Source organism: Eurosta solidaginis, chromosome 4 (assembly GCF_040869045.1).
Source record: "Eurosta solidaginis isolate ZX-2024a chromosome 4, ASM4086904v1, whole genome shotgun sequence".
Taxonomy (NCBI): Eukaryota; Metazoa; Arthropoda; class Insecta; order Diptera; family Tephritidae; genus Eurosta; species Eurosta solidaginis.
In genome coordinates, this window is record NC_090322.1 from 233,206,023 (window position 1) to 233,222,229 (window position 16,207).

Below are 16,207 nucleotides of genomic sequence, written 5' to 3' on the forward strand. Positions count from 1 at the left end.
AGAAAACAAAGGCTGAATGGGCAGAGGTTTGACAAACATATAAATTTCATGATTTCTTGTATATAAACTTGAAACAAAACTAGATTTTTAATTTTTATTTTTACTCAGCCAACAACATAAAAAAATCATTATTTTTAAGACATTTTTCAAACATGTGGTAAATCGATACAAGACCAAGGTAATACAAATTTAAGCCATATCTGTAAAGATCAAAGTCCAGATTTTATTGTAAAGTCGAAAAACTAACAAACACTTTTTATTTCATAAGAGTTTTAAAGTCTCGAAGTTGCCGTTGCGAAAACGCAACAGCGGTAGAAAATGGGTTAATTCTACGTATACCCTTTTTGACCATAACCTTTCGTCTGTCCGTGAATTTGTTGATCTTGGGGTAATGTTTGACTCTAGTTTCTCTTTCACAAATCATATCAGCTTCATTATTCCGAAGGCCTATTCCAATCTCGCTTTTTTGCGGCGATATGGCAGAGACTTCAAAGATCCATACACAAGGAAAAGCCTATATAATTCCTTAGTACGTTCAAAATTGGATTATGCACCTATAATTTGGAATCCGATTTACTTTGTCCACTCTCATAGACTGGAAAGAGTACAAAAGAATTTCATTCGATTTGCTCTCCAACCGCTTCACTTCGTTGAACCGCTGCCATCATGTGGTGCACGGTGTGCCCTCATAAGCATTAAGTCGCTTTCGTCTAGAAGTTGCATTCAATCTTTGATGTTTGTATATGATTTAATATGTGGCTTAGTTGACTGCCCGGAACTGCTGGCACAAGTAGATTTCTATGTACCAAGTAGAACTCTCCGTGTGCAATATCCGTTTCACGTTAATATAATTAGAGCTAATTACCATAATTATGATCTTTTTTCTAGGGCCCTCGGTGAATTTACCAAAATTTTTCGTAGTCTTGATCTTGATTTCGCACACCCGAGATCGTGTTTTAGTGCTAAATTAGATTCGTATTATGTATAATTTCAATTTTAATATGTATATACACTTAAGACTCTGATTTGTACATGCTAGTCTGTAAGATTATTGCAACCGTAGACCTAATAAACTGAATTGAATTGAATTGAATAGCCGTCATGAGTCATCTCTTTTTAATGATAGAAGCAACTTTGTTATTCTATGGTTGTAAGACCTACACAAAATCTTCGACACTTTACAGCCCTGCGCTTGAACCCACGTGTTTCCCGCTTGGTCGATCATGTGCATCTCTCGCCTTCTCTTAATCTCCCCTAGTCTAATTGGGATGTCTACGGAGCAAGCTTCAAGGGATCCGCCCTTTTTAGCCAGTTCATCTGCTTTTTCATTCCCATCTATTCCCTTATGCCCTGGGGCCCAATATAGATGTATTCTTCTCCCTATCCCGATTCTCACCAGAGTCTGCTTACACTCTAACACACATTTAAATGCTGTGTTATGCGAGATTATTGCTTTAATTGCTGCTGGACTGTCAATATAAAAGTTAACACGGTTGCATCTTAAGCTATTCTCTTCCAGTGTTTCTACTACTTTCGTCACGGCTAATATTTCCGCTTGGAAAATGCTACAGTAATCTGCCAGCCTGTAGGCTCTGTTTATTTCCGGATCAGCGCAATATACCGCAGACCCTACTCCTTCCACTACTTTGGAAATATCTGTGTACACATGTATCGCCTCGTCCGCCATTTGAACACCCTTGCGCCAACCATCCAACTCTATTATGGCCTTAAGATCTCCCTCGAAGCGCAGATATGGAATCAGGTAATCTGTTCGTGTTGTGATTGATGACGTTATACTACTGTGGCCGTATGGTCGGCACTCAAGCTGCCACGAGGCACCGAGCCTGATTGCAGTTCAGATACCTATCATTAAAATTTATTTGCATTCTCAAAAAAATTGTTCCCTAGTCCACTGGCTTCATAATAAGTTTTATTCATGACATCTTGTAATGCAAGTCAATCAAAGTCTTTCTAATATGGTTTCGCTTTGTATCAAGAAAATAGTACATTCGGCCTAACTTCAGACTTCATCATTCGCCCGGATACTTGATAATTCTTTTATAGGTTGACTATATTGATAAGAACGAGTTAAAACCTAAATTTTTCAAGTTTTTGTTTCTCGTTAAAAAAAAAAAAAAAGGTTTTTTTGACATCATCAAATTATTTCAGTGATATAAACTGGCAACTAACGGTAAATACATATCAAGGAATCGGTCCCAAAAAACGTTCTACTATCATAGCTTTGCTTAAATTGATGGTTTGCTCAAACCATTTCTACGAAAGCGGGTTTTGAAATCCCAAAGGCGCTAACTCCATCTCAAGCTCCCAACTCTAGTTTTATTTCTAGCAATTTTATTATTCAACCGAATATCCGAATCAGGGCGTTTTTTTTAGCTCTTATCCGGTATCCGATTATTCGAAAAATTCTGTGTCCTGTTCAACCTTGTTCTCAACCATTAGATTTTGGGAGAGAGACATAAGGTCAACCTTCATAGGATCGGCGATTTTAAGTTAACTGAAGCTTGCCCCAGGATTAAGTTGAGCCACAACAGCGGTGATTTTACCAGGAAAAAATTCTCGCTCTTTTTGAAAAGAGCTTTAACGGCTTCTTATCGGTAACAACCGATAACGACAAATTAATTTTTTAATATCGGCTTTTTATTTATTGCGAATAATCAACGTCGAGTTATCGATTTTTCATTGGTTTACCATCAGCTTCTTATTGGTTTCTTATTGGTTTGCTAGCGATGGGCTGCGACATCGATTTCATATTAAAGTTTTATCGGTATATGTTACATAAGAAACCGAAGAATCTTCGATAATAAATTAATAACACGCCGATAACAATTTTCTTACACTCCGAGAATAAATCGACAACATTTCGATATTAAAATGAATTTTTGAAAATAAATTGAATTTCTTGATAACAAATCCGCCGATGAAAAATTATCGCACACCGATAGTAAATCAATAACTTTTGGTAGCAAGTCCATACATTTTTTAATACACAAGGATATATTTTCGTTAAATAATCGATAGCTTTTCGATTGCTTTAAAACAATATATCGATATATTTTTAACAATACTTCGATACCGGTTCGATAAAAAAAATCGATAACAAGTCGATAACATAACGAACATTTTCGATGACTTCTCAAAAAATTTGTAATAACATATCGATAGCTTTTCAATAAATAATCAATTCTACTCGTCGATAACCTTTGTTATCGATAGGAAATTTGTAGCACTACGATATCGAGTCGATAACTGGCCTATACCTCGTAGATAACACACCTATAAAAGCCAGATAATTCGTTGAAAATAAATGGATAAGACGCCATAACTCGTCGATAAGATGCCTATGTCAGATCAAAACTTTTCTATAGCTTATCAATAAATTTATAATGGCATAGCTTTTAGATTAGCAATCAAAAAAAAAAAAAGACCGATGCGTTTTCTACTAATCGTAAGCTTTTTTATCGATGGGAAATTTATAGCACTTCGATGGCGAGTCGATAACTCGTCCATTCCTCGTAGATAACACATCTATAAAAGAAATGGCTAACACAGATATTATCCGTCGATAACAAACCGGTAACTCATCGGTGACAACCCGTTATCATACCGTTTCTCTCATATCAACTTAACTCTACGTGCATTGTTCCCACATTCTTCCATTCTTTTCTACCACTTACAAAGACTAGCTTAGGCTAGAGGCTTTGTTTCGTCGAAAGCCGTTACATAGTGGTAGAGTACGTTTTCAAAAATGTTGCAAGGTAAAAGCAATTATGTGGAAGCTAACAAAACAGTGAATTTCAACGTACCGTTATATATCGGCAAGGCAAACACTTATAACACTTTTGTTTATGTTTTGACCTGAAGAATAGGCACAGATACAAATTCACACTTTGAATATAAAAAATATTTTCATAGCCCTTCCATATGTCCACACATATAAATTCTATTCATACGAAAGTGCCTGAATTTCGTATGAAATTGCAAAGAAAAAGAATTAAATGATAGTAAAGACGCTTTAAAATTAGAATAAAACCAACAATAATTATTTTAAATATGTTTTTACAGCTTTCATTGCAGGTTTTGTTCAAATTTGAGGACGGATACCTTAACCTTTTGTCTTTAAACGTGGCACCGGCAAATAAACTGCTTTAATGCATTACTTGAGGCTTCGTTTTGCATATTATTACTCCTATATCCGGTCGTTCATCTCGCAAAGAAAGTCTAATATAGCAGCAAGGGTTGAGCTTGTTCGTTCACATACGGTGGCGACGTATCTGACCCATTATCCTTTGCTCTGTCTATAACATACACATATTGAATGACGATGCTATCAGAGTTTTCTTGCTGAATACATTAACCAGTCGGGCAGGAACTTTCAGATTGATGACCTCAAATCGCAGGGGTTAAAAGCCTTGCCGTTAGCACCATAATTGGCAGTATCCCAGACTTTCCTTTCCTTATTTTCTTGATGGCTATGCTGCCCGGTCAGAGAGACTTCTCTGGCTCTATTGCCATTTAGCACAAAACAGACTTTAGTTTGAGACCTAATGTTCTCAAGGGATGGGCACTCCAGGCACAGTGGCTACCTGTTTCCTTACAACATTCCGCACTATAGCTCCCACCCCTGCCGTGGAAGGAGATCCCCAGCTTTGCTAATGTAGGCGAACGATATATATTATGTTATTGTGGTTGTTAGCGTCCACCATGGTGTGATGGTAGCGTGCTCCGCCTACAATACCGTATGCCCTGGGTTCACACCTTGGGCAAAACAACATCAAAATTTTAGAAATAAGGTTTTTCAATTAGAAGAAAATTTTACTATGCGGGGGCGCCCCTCGGCAGTGTTTGGCAAGCGCTCCGAGTGTATTTCTACCATGAAAAGCTCTCAGTGAAAACTCATATGCCTTGCAGATGCTGTTGGGAGTCGGCATAAAACATGTAGGTCCCGTCCGGCCAATTTGTAGGCAAAATCAAGAGGAGCACGACGCAAATTGGAAGAGAAGCTCGGCCTTAGATCTCTTCAGAGGTTATCGCGCCTTACATTTGTGGTTGTAATCCCACATATATCTTTTCTAGGCATATTTAGTATAAACACTGTTCTTTTCTGGTTGTAAACAGGCAAAGTATTCTTGGTGATTTTACAGGTGTCCGCTGTTTGTTTGAAGTTGGTGGGTATGTGACTCTGTATTGATGAAAACAGCCGATTCACCGTTACTGCCTCAGAAGTGTCTCGCGATACACCAGCGTACGAACGTGTAAGGTAAATCTTTCGCTTGACTGTCTGAGTATAGGCAAATGTCACGGCCGCTTCAAACCGGTAGTAGGATCCTTCTTTTTCGCAAAACACTTTTGTGCCTAAAATTCTAGACTTTTTTTGCAACTATCTTTTTTGGTATCACTGAAATTTTTAGGTTATTAATACAGGAATAAAAACATGTCTTTTAACAACTCTGCTGACATTTTTGGTCATCTATTAGAGTTCGACCCCTGCCCTAGAATATTACCAAAAAATGTATGCGTTCAAAAGAAATTTATAAGCTGCAATCGTTTCAAAATTTACAAAATTTTTATGATTAAATTACGCATCATTACATAATTTTTATGATTAAATTACGCAAAAATCAAGCTAAATATACTCTTTCCTGTATTTTATTATAAAAGGGAATTAAAGTACCATTTCAAAAAGGGTTCCATTTTATGCCCCATTCTCGTGTACTTGAAAAATATAACCTGAAGCTACGGGCGGTCAATTTGACAGCTGTCAAAACGTCCTTAATATTCTATCATTACATTATTTATATGATATTCATATTTACACTAACAAATTGATAAACAAAAATTTTTCAAAAATATTGTAGCACTGAGAAAACATATAATTCAAAATTATTTAAACATTTAAAGTATTTTTTTTTTTTTTCAATTTAAAAAAGGTTTCAGTGGGCATATAATTTTGCCTTTGTATTGTGATTTGCACTTAAAAACAAAATTTTTCAACAGCCCTACTCATTGTGAATGAATTCACAGTGGCCCTGCTCAAACCGGTGACCATCTTGCCAAAAATTTCAAATAATTTCAAAACAAACAAATAGCTTTAGCTTTTAATTTCCTCTAAAATGTTAATAAAAGATAGATAAATAAAAAATAATATGAAAACCATGATACACAAAAGAAGGTAGTTCCACTCAAAAATTTTTGACGTATTTGGGGATTTTTGAAGTTTCATAATGTTTCTTGTTTTGCCAGAAGCGTTGCCATACCGTTACTGTTTTAGGCAAAATTGTGGTTTTTCGAGATGGAAATTTCCTTTAGGATGAAAACGCAATGGCCATCTGAGACAATAATAATATGCTTTAGCATGATTTATGTGCATATATATTGATTGAGAATACAGTAAAATATGCAATTTTTTTTGAAAAATAGTGGATAATGACTCATACATTGCTTAATGACTCATATCTTTATGGCAGCTTGACCCCTAGAAAGAAAAAAAAAATACACGAAAAAGCCTATTGTTCTAGCATGGCACTATTATCGTGCCCCTCAAGGCATGTTGAGAAAAAGTGTACCTCCAAAGTCTGCACATCTATGTCAAGGCTAAAAGGGAACAGAGTGTGTATAGGCGGGGCTGCCCCAAGGTGACCCCTGGTACAACGGGCAGAAACACTCTCATAACTAGTGGCAACCTGCAGAGCTACAGGGTAATGTTCTCCCAAAAAATATCCCTCTTAAAGCGCAAAGCTTGAATTATACAATAAATAAAAAAATAAAAAATGTGGACTTGTAGCCAATTTATCAAGAAATTGCGGTATCGGTTTATAACAACCTCCTTTGAGGAAGCAGTTGACAAACGTATATGTTTTGTCAAAATGTTCTGAGCAAACATACGGACACTTAAAGGCCCATTACTTATACTTAGCAAAAACTTGACCTGGGGGCCTACTCTGTATTGCGATGCGAAAGAAAAAATACGCGAAATCGGTACTCTGTATCTAGACATTCGCATGCATATTTCGACATTCGCATGCACATTTTGCCCATTCGCAATTTTTCTCCCTTTTCGCATTGCTAGCACTCTGTATAGCGAAAGCGAATGTCAAACAGCATTGATTTTCGCATTTTTCTTGCTACAACTAATAGGCAGTCGCATTGTTCAAATATGTAAGTATTAATTGATGATTTTATAAATTTATATCTTTGTTTTAATTGTATATTCTTTTAAAAATATATAGGGCAACTCCAAAGGCTAAACAAACACAAAAGCAACAATTTGAAATCCTAGTGGATTTCATGGCAACACACCCAGATTTGGCCAAAGCGTTACTTAAAACGCCCAACGCAAAGACAACGGCCAATAATTTATGGAAGAGTGTAACTTCCCAACTAAATGCAACCCAACGAAAGCAACTCAATAAAAGTCCTAAACGAGATGAATAACAATTTGAAGAACATTTCCAAAACCATGGGACTTATATTCAAAATAGAAAAAAAAACCTAAATTTTGCCAAATAACAATTTGTCCATAATTAATGAATGGGCCGTGAGAATTTAAGAATAAAATTAACGGTCACTTCTTCCGGTTCAATTTCTGAACTGGGAGGATTTTCAACATTGCACATTATACAAATATTGTGCAGAGCACAACAAACAATAAGCATTTGCACCATTTTTGTTGGAACATAATGCAACTGTGTTGAAGCCAAAAGGCAGCAAAATCGACCTTTTAAAATACGAAAAACTCTCTCAATTAGTAATGCAGAAGTGGAGCGAATTTTCAGCACCATGAACAATGTTAAAACAAAGCAGCGTAACAGGTTACATTTAAAAATGTTAAATTCAATTTTATATGTAAGATACAGACTAAGGAAAGAAAATAAGTGCTGCCATGATTTACAAACGATCTCATTGAACTAATGAACAAATCAAATATTTATTGCAATTCATCAGATGATGAAGAATCCAGTGATATCGAAATATTTTTAGAAATTATGTATATTTTTATCTCACACCTACTACCGTTTATATGTATATCCTGTTGCAAACAGTGAAATAGTTGTAGCAGTAGTAGAGAAGTGGTCAAATGATTAACTTTAAAATATTTGTATAAAACACATATTGCATCTTTAAATTATATTTAGAGTAAAAATTAATTTACATTTTTTACTAGATGTATAAATTTTTTAAAATGCTAAAATTCTTATGAAAAATGAATAAAATCCTTGAAAAATTGCCTTGAATATTTAGCTTTTTTAGCTTAAAATTTGTTTTTAGCTTTTTTGGCCATTTAGCTTCTTTTCTGAAAAAGTTCTGGCAACACTGGGTCAGTGATGCATACTCAAGCAAAAAATAAGCGAATAATAAAAAAGCGACATTGTTAGCGATGCGATAGCGCTTCACAGTTCCAATGTCCTTTCGCATCGCAATTTTATTTCGAATCGCAATGCTTTTCGCATCGCAATACAGAGTAGGCCCCCTGGCTTGAGAACTGTTACTTACAGTTCTGTTAAATGAACATTGCATGTTACTGATTACTCAAAACGTGGCAACACTTAACTAGACTTAAAAATCTGTTGAATTTTTATTTTCTTTGTAAGTTCTAAGTAACGTTTACATTTTGATATGCCATTTGTTTGTTTCCATTTCATTTTGACATTTTGTCATACAAATTGATATTTATTTAAAAATAAATTTCAACGCTGATTATGATGCCAGATTGTATGCGCTAAGTGGAGTATAATCGTGGCTAAGTTGCCAAGTTTACGCCAAGTCAAGTCAAGTCTATGATAAGTATCAGTAATGGCTCCTTCAAGAAGGCTATATTCCCTTGCTTTGCATACTTCGATCCATGTTTTTTCCTCAAAAAAAATTTTCGGGAGCTCGAAAAACTTATTAAAAACGTTCTTTTCTAGGCTGATATTTCGTATTAAAATATTTCCGAACCATGGGCTTCGTTTTTTTTTTTTTTTCTTTTTTATTTAAAATAACTATGAAAGTAATTTAGTCGTATTCGTTAATATGAAATCCATCAAAATTAAAAAAATTCGTAACATTTTTCAATCTGGTAGCTTGTTTTTGGTGAAATTGTCAAAGTGAAAAAGTCAAATGGTTAACGTCACACTAAATGGAACTACCTCCATATTTTGTATCATGATGAAAACCCATCAAAAACGTGACAAATGAGCAGCAAACCATCGGCATAAATCCTTCATAACGGCGGGGTAAGTTTGCAATAAAGCGGTGCCGCTGATGACGAGGAAACAAGGCCTTAACACTTCCCTTATGCTTACATACATTGTAAGGTGAAGTTTATATAAAAAGAAAGACAATGAATAATTATGAAGTAGTAGAAGAAGAAGGATTGTAAAGCTGATGACAATAGTAATGACAATGATGTTGAGAATGGTGAGAATAATCGCGAGGGATACAGTACATAGTACAGCCCGCATTCCTCTTGGCTAAATGCACATGCCCCAAAGGAATAACGCTTGGCAGATTAACGCCTAGAGTATATTCGGACGTGTGCGCCTTCGGCTACTGTACCGATAATTTCTGTCCAGTCCCTTCAACGAGATGGATTAAATCACTCTCATTCTTGCGGTAGTATACTGCGGGTTATCTGATAATAACATAAGTATGGAAAGCTGTACAAAAGTGTTGGTGCAGATTCTACTATAAAATACTGAAATTAGCCTTACATCATTCTTACTATAAAATTTGGAGTTCTTCCTGAATGTTCACATCTGAGACATTGTCCAATGAGATCGACCTCAAAGTAAACAAGCGAAGATTGTCCCTATTTAATGAAGTGACGATTTAAATTTCAGCGGGAGTTAAATATATCAAAATCATCAGTATCGAAAAAAAATTTGTTTGAGCCATGCCTGTCCGTCCGCCAGCACGATAACTCGAGTAAATTTTGAGACATCTTCACCATGTTTGCCACGCGAGCTTATCTGGACCCAGAATAGATTGGCATTGAAAATGAGCGAAATCGGATGATAACCACGCCCCCTTTTTATATATATAGAATTTTGGAAAACACAAAAAACCTGATAATTTAGTAAATAATACACCTAGAATGTTGAAATTTGACATGTGGACTGAACATTTTTTTGAAATGGGCGTGGCACCGCCCACTGCTGATAAAATCAATTTTACAAATATTATTAATCATAAATCAAAAATCATTAAACCTACCGTAACAAAATTCGGCAGAGAGGTTGCCTTTACTATAAGGAAGGCTTCGAAGAAAACTTAATGAAATCGAATAAGGATCACGCCCACTTTTATATAAAAGATTTTTTTAATGGTCGTGGACGAATAAAATAAGCTATATCTTTGCAAAAAGAGCGTTATATCTATGGTATTTCATTTCCCAAGTGAATTTATAACAGTAAATAGGAAAAACTTAAAATTTAAAAAAATGGGCGTGGCACCGCCCCTTTTATGACTAAGCAATTTTCTATGTTTCGGGAGCCATAACTCCAAGAAAAATTAACGGTTCGTAATAAAATTGGGTACACAAATTTTCCCTATAGCAAGAAATATTTCTAGGAAAAATGGACGAGATCGGTTAAAGACCACGGCAACTTAGATATAAAACAAATTTAAAAGGGTCTTAGACTAGAATAATAAGCTATAACTTAGCAAAAAATAGATTCGAATCATTGATATTTCACTTATCAAGCTTTATTGTAAGAGAAAATGAGGAGAAATTTTTTTTTAAACGGGCGGTGATGTTATGTAGAAAAGTAATTTATCGGAAATGAAATGTTCAATTGAAGCTCACGCTGAGTATATAATGTTCGGTTGCACCCGAACTTTGACACCCTTACTTGTTTTTTCTTTAAATTGGTATTACGGGACCGAAATGGTTTATGCTGAATCCGAACAGCAGCCACAAGTTCGATGTATTTTCATTGAGAAAGTTTATTGTGTCAGAAATACACTCGGAGTTTTTGCAGAAACCACTTTCTTATTTGAAAAATTTGTACTTAATTTCTGATGTAGCTCTGTTCGGGACTTGAACCAAGGACATTCGCTGCGGTAGGCTGAGTACGCTGTCATAACACCACGAAGACTGCCATCACTTTGGTCACTTTATTAATGGGCCACTGGGCATAAAACATGCAGGTCCCGTCCGGCCAATTTGTAGGCAAAATCAAGAGGAGCACGACGCAAATTGGAAGAGAAGCTCGGCCTTAGATCTCTTCGGAGGTTATCGCGCCTTACACTTATCTTTTTATTTATTTATTTAGTTTAACTAATAGAGCATTTTTTTTTTGATATTTTAACTGAAACTGGAAGCAAAGCTTGAGAAATGTTTTCCAATAATTTTTGTTGTTATATCGGCCTACTGATTTGTAAGATCGCGAGTTTGAATCGAGCTCAAGGCCTAACAATAATTCTTTTATCATTATTATTGTTATAATATATTTTTTCTTATTTGAAAAAATTTTAAATTAGAATAGAAGAAAGAAAAAATTTTAGACAACTGCCAAAGCTCGTTGTATATATCCATTTCGGGAACTGCTGAATTCCTTCATCGGCAACGTTTAGGCGCCGCTGCTTTAACCATTTAGCCATCAGAGCGGTTTTTTTGTTTGTCTTCATTATTCGTACTTCAATTCTAGTTCTTGCCAATTGATATTCACAGCACTGCGACATCTGTTACAGAATAGTTGTGAAAATTGGACTTTGTTTATGGCGATGATGCCATAGTGTCATATTTCTTTGACACTTTTTCCCCGTGCTCTGGGATGTATTAACAATTTTTGTTGTTATATCGGCCTACTGATTTGTAAGATCGCGAGTTTGAATCGAGCTCAAGGCCCAACAGTAATTATTTTATCATTATTATTGTTATAATATATTTTATAGCAGCGGCGCCTAAACGCTGCAGATGAAGGAATTTAGTAGTTCCCGAAATGGATCTATACAACGAGCTTTGGCAGTTGTCTAAATTTTTCTTTCTTCTATTCTAATTTAAAATTTTTTCAATTAAGAAAAAATATATTATAACAATAATAATGATAAAATAATTATTGTTAGGCCTTGAGCTCGATTCAAACTCGCGGTTTTCCAATCTTTAAAATCCGAATTATGAATTCAAATGCATGTATAATTTTCTGGTATAGTTCTTGCGTTCGAAATAATTGTATACCATTCACTTGGAACCCAAACATTTCTATCGCGAATAAAAGACTCAATAGTGCTATGTATGGAGTCCACGGGCATCATGGTATGCCCAGGTAACAGGTAAGTTAATTTAATGTGTTTTATGTTAGCAGCCTTCTCTAAGAAATATATTGTCATTGCTTGTATAGCTCTGTTCCTGTTCTGCCCAACACAACTATCACAATATAGACTTATATCAGAATGAGTCCCCCTTTAATCTACGATATTTAAGTATTGGAAAATTGCACTGGAAATTTCGTTACATCAACGTTTTCCATTCGATTTACCCCATAAAAAGCAATAACCGTTTATTGTGCCGTGTTCGTAAACGCTTTCATTATAAAAACCATATTTTCTTGAATAGAAAAGGTTTACGCTTTTTCCGTGTGGTGTATTCAATACTTTCTGAAGGTCGAAGCTGGCGCAGATATACGTTCCATTCTCTTTGCTTTTTCTTTGTTCCTCTAAGAAAATTTCTTTTGATTTATCTCTGTCCCGTATGTGCATTTTATGTTCCTCAGTTTGTTGTAAAAGGTTTTGTGCTTCTCCGCCCGAATTCTTATACTTTTCACAAATAATGCATTTGTCCTTTTTTGGCAAATGGAAGCCTATATGGTATTCATTTTTGAAAATGGTACAAAAAACTCTTAGGGATAACTTAGCTTGCTCCTGATTTGTATTTATCAAGTGCTGCGAGTAACACCTATTCAAAGTTGGCACGTTTCGAAAGTACTGTTGAAGATATAACTTAGTACTTTTGTTCCTACAATAGTGGGAAGGAACTGCTGGTAGGTGTTCAATGAATAATTTCAAAACAGCCCCATTTATTTCGTCAGACATATTATGGGGAGGAGGTCTTTTTTTGGTCAGGCAACGGGTATTTGAAGAGTTATATTTTTTTCTAACACATATTAACGTGTTTTGGGAAATATTAAGTGTTTTCAGTAAAAACTGCTGAAAAACTTTAAAATGCTACGAACGCATTTCCGGGTCATGCACGATAGAAGCCAATCTCTTTGTCGCATCTTGTTGCATTAGCCCCAAAAGTGTTCATTTAGCACCAACCGATCTTGCTCACTAAGCTTTTCACAACACTTGTTTCCACACTTTTTACCTACACAGGGATTTGGTTTAACTTCATACAGCTTTCGTTTTTTTCCCCGAAGTCTTTTAGGAAGTTTTCGTTTCTTCTTGTACCCTCTTGTTCCAACGCATATCTCGTTTTCTAATTCCCCAAAATATGTCTTTCAGACTCAGTATCGCTATATGGCACCAGTGAGTTATTCTTGATCGTTCATTGGTATAAAAACACAGTTTTGTTATTTTATTTTAAAGATAATATAAAACAAGTAAGGAAGGTTAAGTTCGGGTGTAACCGAACATTACATACTCAGTTGAGAGCTATGGTGACAACATAAGGGAAAATCACCAAGTTGTAAAAAGAACCTAGGGTAACCCTGGAATGTGTTTGCATGACATGTGTATCAAATGAAAGGCATTAAAGGGTATTTTATGAGGGAGTGGGCCATAGTTCTATAGGTGGACGCCATTTAGGGATATAGCCATAAAGGTGGATCAGGGTTGACTCTAGAATGCGTTTGTACGATATGGGTATCAAATGAAAGGTGTTAATGAGCATTTTAAAAGGGAGTAATCTTTAGTTCCATAGGTGGATGCCGTTTCGAGATATCGCCATAAAGGTGGACCAGGGGTGACCCTAGAATTTGTTTGCACAATATGGGCATCAAACGAAAGGTGTTAATGAGTATTTTAAAAGGGAGTGGGCCTTAGTTCTATAGGTGGACGCCGTTTCGAGATATCGCCATAAAGGTGGGCCAGGGGTGACTCTAGAATTCGTTTGTGCAATATGGGTATCAAACGAAAGGAGTTAATGAGTATTTTAAGAGGGAGTGGGCCTTAGTTCTATAGGTGGACGCATTGTCGAGGTATCGCAATAAAGGTGGACCAGGGGTGACTCTAGACTTTGTTTGTACGATATGGGTATCAAATGAAAGGTGTTAATAAGTATTTTTAAAAGGGAGTGGGCCTTCGTTGTATAGGTGTTCGCCTTTTCGAGATATCGCCATAAAGGTGGACCAAGGGTGACTTTAGAATTTGTTTGTATGATATGGGTATCAAATGAAAGGTGTTAATGATTATTTTAAAAGGGCGTGGGGCTTAGTTCTATAGGTGGACCCCTTTTCGAGATATCGCCATAAAGGTGGACCAGGTGTGACTCTAGAATGCGTTTGTACGATATGGGTATCAAATGAAAGGTGTTAATGAGTATTTTAAAAGGGAGTAATCCTTAGTTCCATAGGTGGACGCCGTTTCGAGATATCGCCATAAAGGTGGACCAGGAGTGACCCTAGAATTTGTTTGTACAATACGGGTATCAAAAGAAAGGTGTTAATGAGTATTTTAAAAGGGAGTAATCCTTAGTTCCATAGGTGGACGCCGTTTAGGGATATAGCCATAAAGGTGGACCAGGGGTGACCCTAGAATTTGTTTGTACGATATGGGTATCAAATTAAAGGTATTAAGGAGGGTTTTAAAAGGGAGTGGTGGTAGTTGTATAGGTGGTCGCCTTTTCGAGATATCGCCATAAAGGTGGACCAGGGGTGACTCTAGAATGCGCTTGTACGATATGGGTATCAAATGAAAGGTGTTAATGAGTATTTTAAAAGGGAGTAATCCTTAGTTGCAAAGGCGACGCCGTTTCGAGATATCGCCATAAAGGTGGACCAGGGGTGACCCTAGAATTTGTTTGTACAATATGGGTATCAAAAGAAAGGTGTTAACGAGTATTTTAAAAGGGAGTGATGCTTAGTTCCACAGGTGGACGCCGTTTCGAGATATCGCCATAAAGGTGGACCAGGGGTGACCCTAGAATTTGTTTGTACAATACGGGTATCAAAAGAGAGGTGTTAATGAGTATTTTAAAAGGGAGTAATCCTTAGTTCCATAGGTGGACGCCGTTTCGAGATATCGCCATAAAGGTGGACCAGGGGTGACCCTAGAATTTGTTTGTACAATATGGGTATCAAAAGAAAGGTATTAACGAGTATTTTAAAAGGGAGTGATGCTTAGTGCCACAGGTAGACGCCGTTTCGAGATATCGCCATAAAGGTGGACCAGGTGTGACCCTAGAATTTGTTTGTACGATATGGGTATCAAATGAAAGGTGTTAATGAGTATTTTAAAAGGGAGTAATCCTTAGTTGCAAAGGCGACGCCGTTTCGAGATATCGCCATAAAGGTGGACCAGGAGTGACCCTAGAATTTGTTTGTACAATATGGGTATCAAAAGAAAGGTGTTAACGAGTATTTTAAAAGGGAGTGATGCTTAGTTCCACAGGTGGACGCCGTTTCGAGATATCGCCATAAAGGTGGACCAGGGGTGACCCTAGAATTTGTTTGTACAATATGGGTATCAAAAGAAAGGTGTTAGCGAGTATTTTAAAAGGGAGTGATGCTTAGTTCCACAGGTGGATGCCGTTTCGAGATATCGCCATAAAGGTGGACCAGGGGTGACCCTAGAATTTGTTTGCACAATATGGGCATCAAACGAAAGGTGTTAATGAGTATTTTAAAAGGGAGTGGGCCTTAGTTCTATAGGTGGACGCCGTTTCGAGATATCGCCATAAAGGTGGGCCAGGGGTGACTCTAGAATTCGTTTGTGCAATATGGGTATCAAACGAAAGGAGTTAATGAGTATTTTAAGAGGGAGTGGGCCTTAGTTCTATAGGTGGACGCATTGTCGAGGTATCGCAATAAAGGTGGACCAGGGGTGACTCTAGACTTTGTTTGTACGATATGGGTATCAAATGAAAGGTGTTAATAAGTATTTTTAAAAGGGAGTGGGCCTTCGTTGTATAGGTGTTCGCCTTTTCGAGATATCGCCATAAAGGTGGACCAAGGGTGACTTTAGAATTTGTTTGTATGATACGGGTATCAAATGAAAGGTGTTAATGATTATTTTAAAAGGGCGTGGGGCTTAGTTCTATAGGTGGACC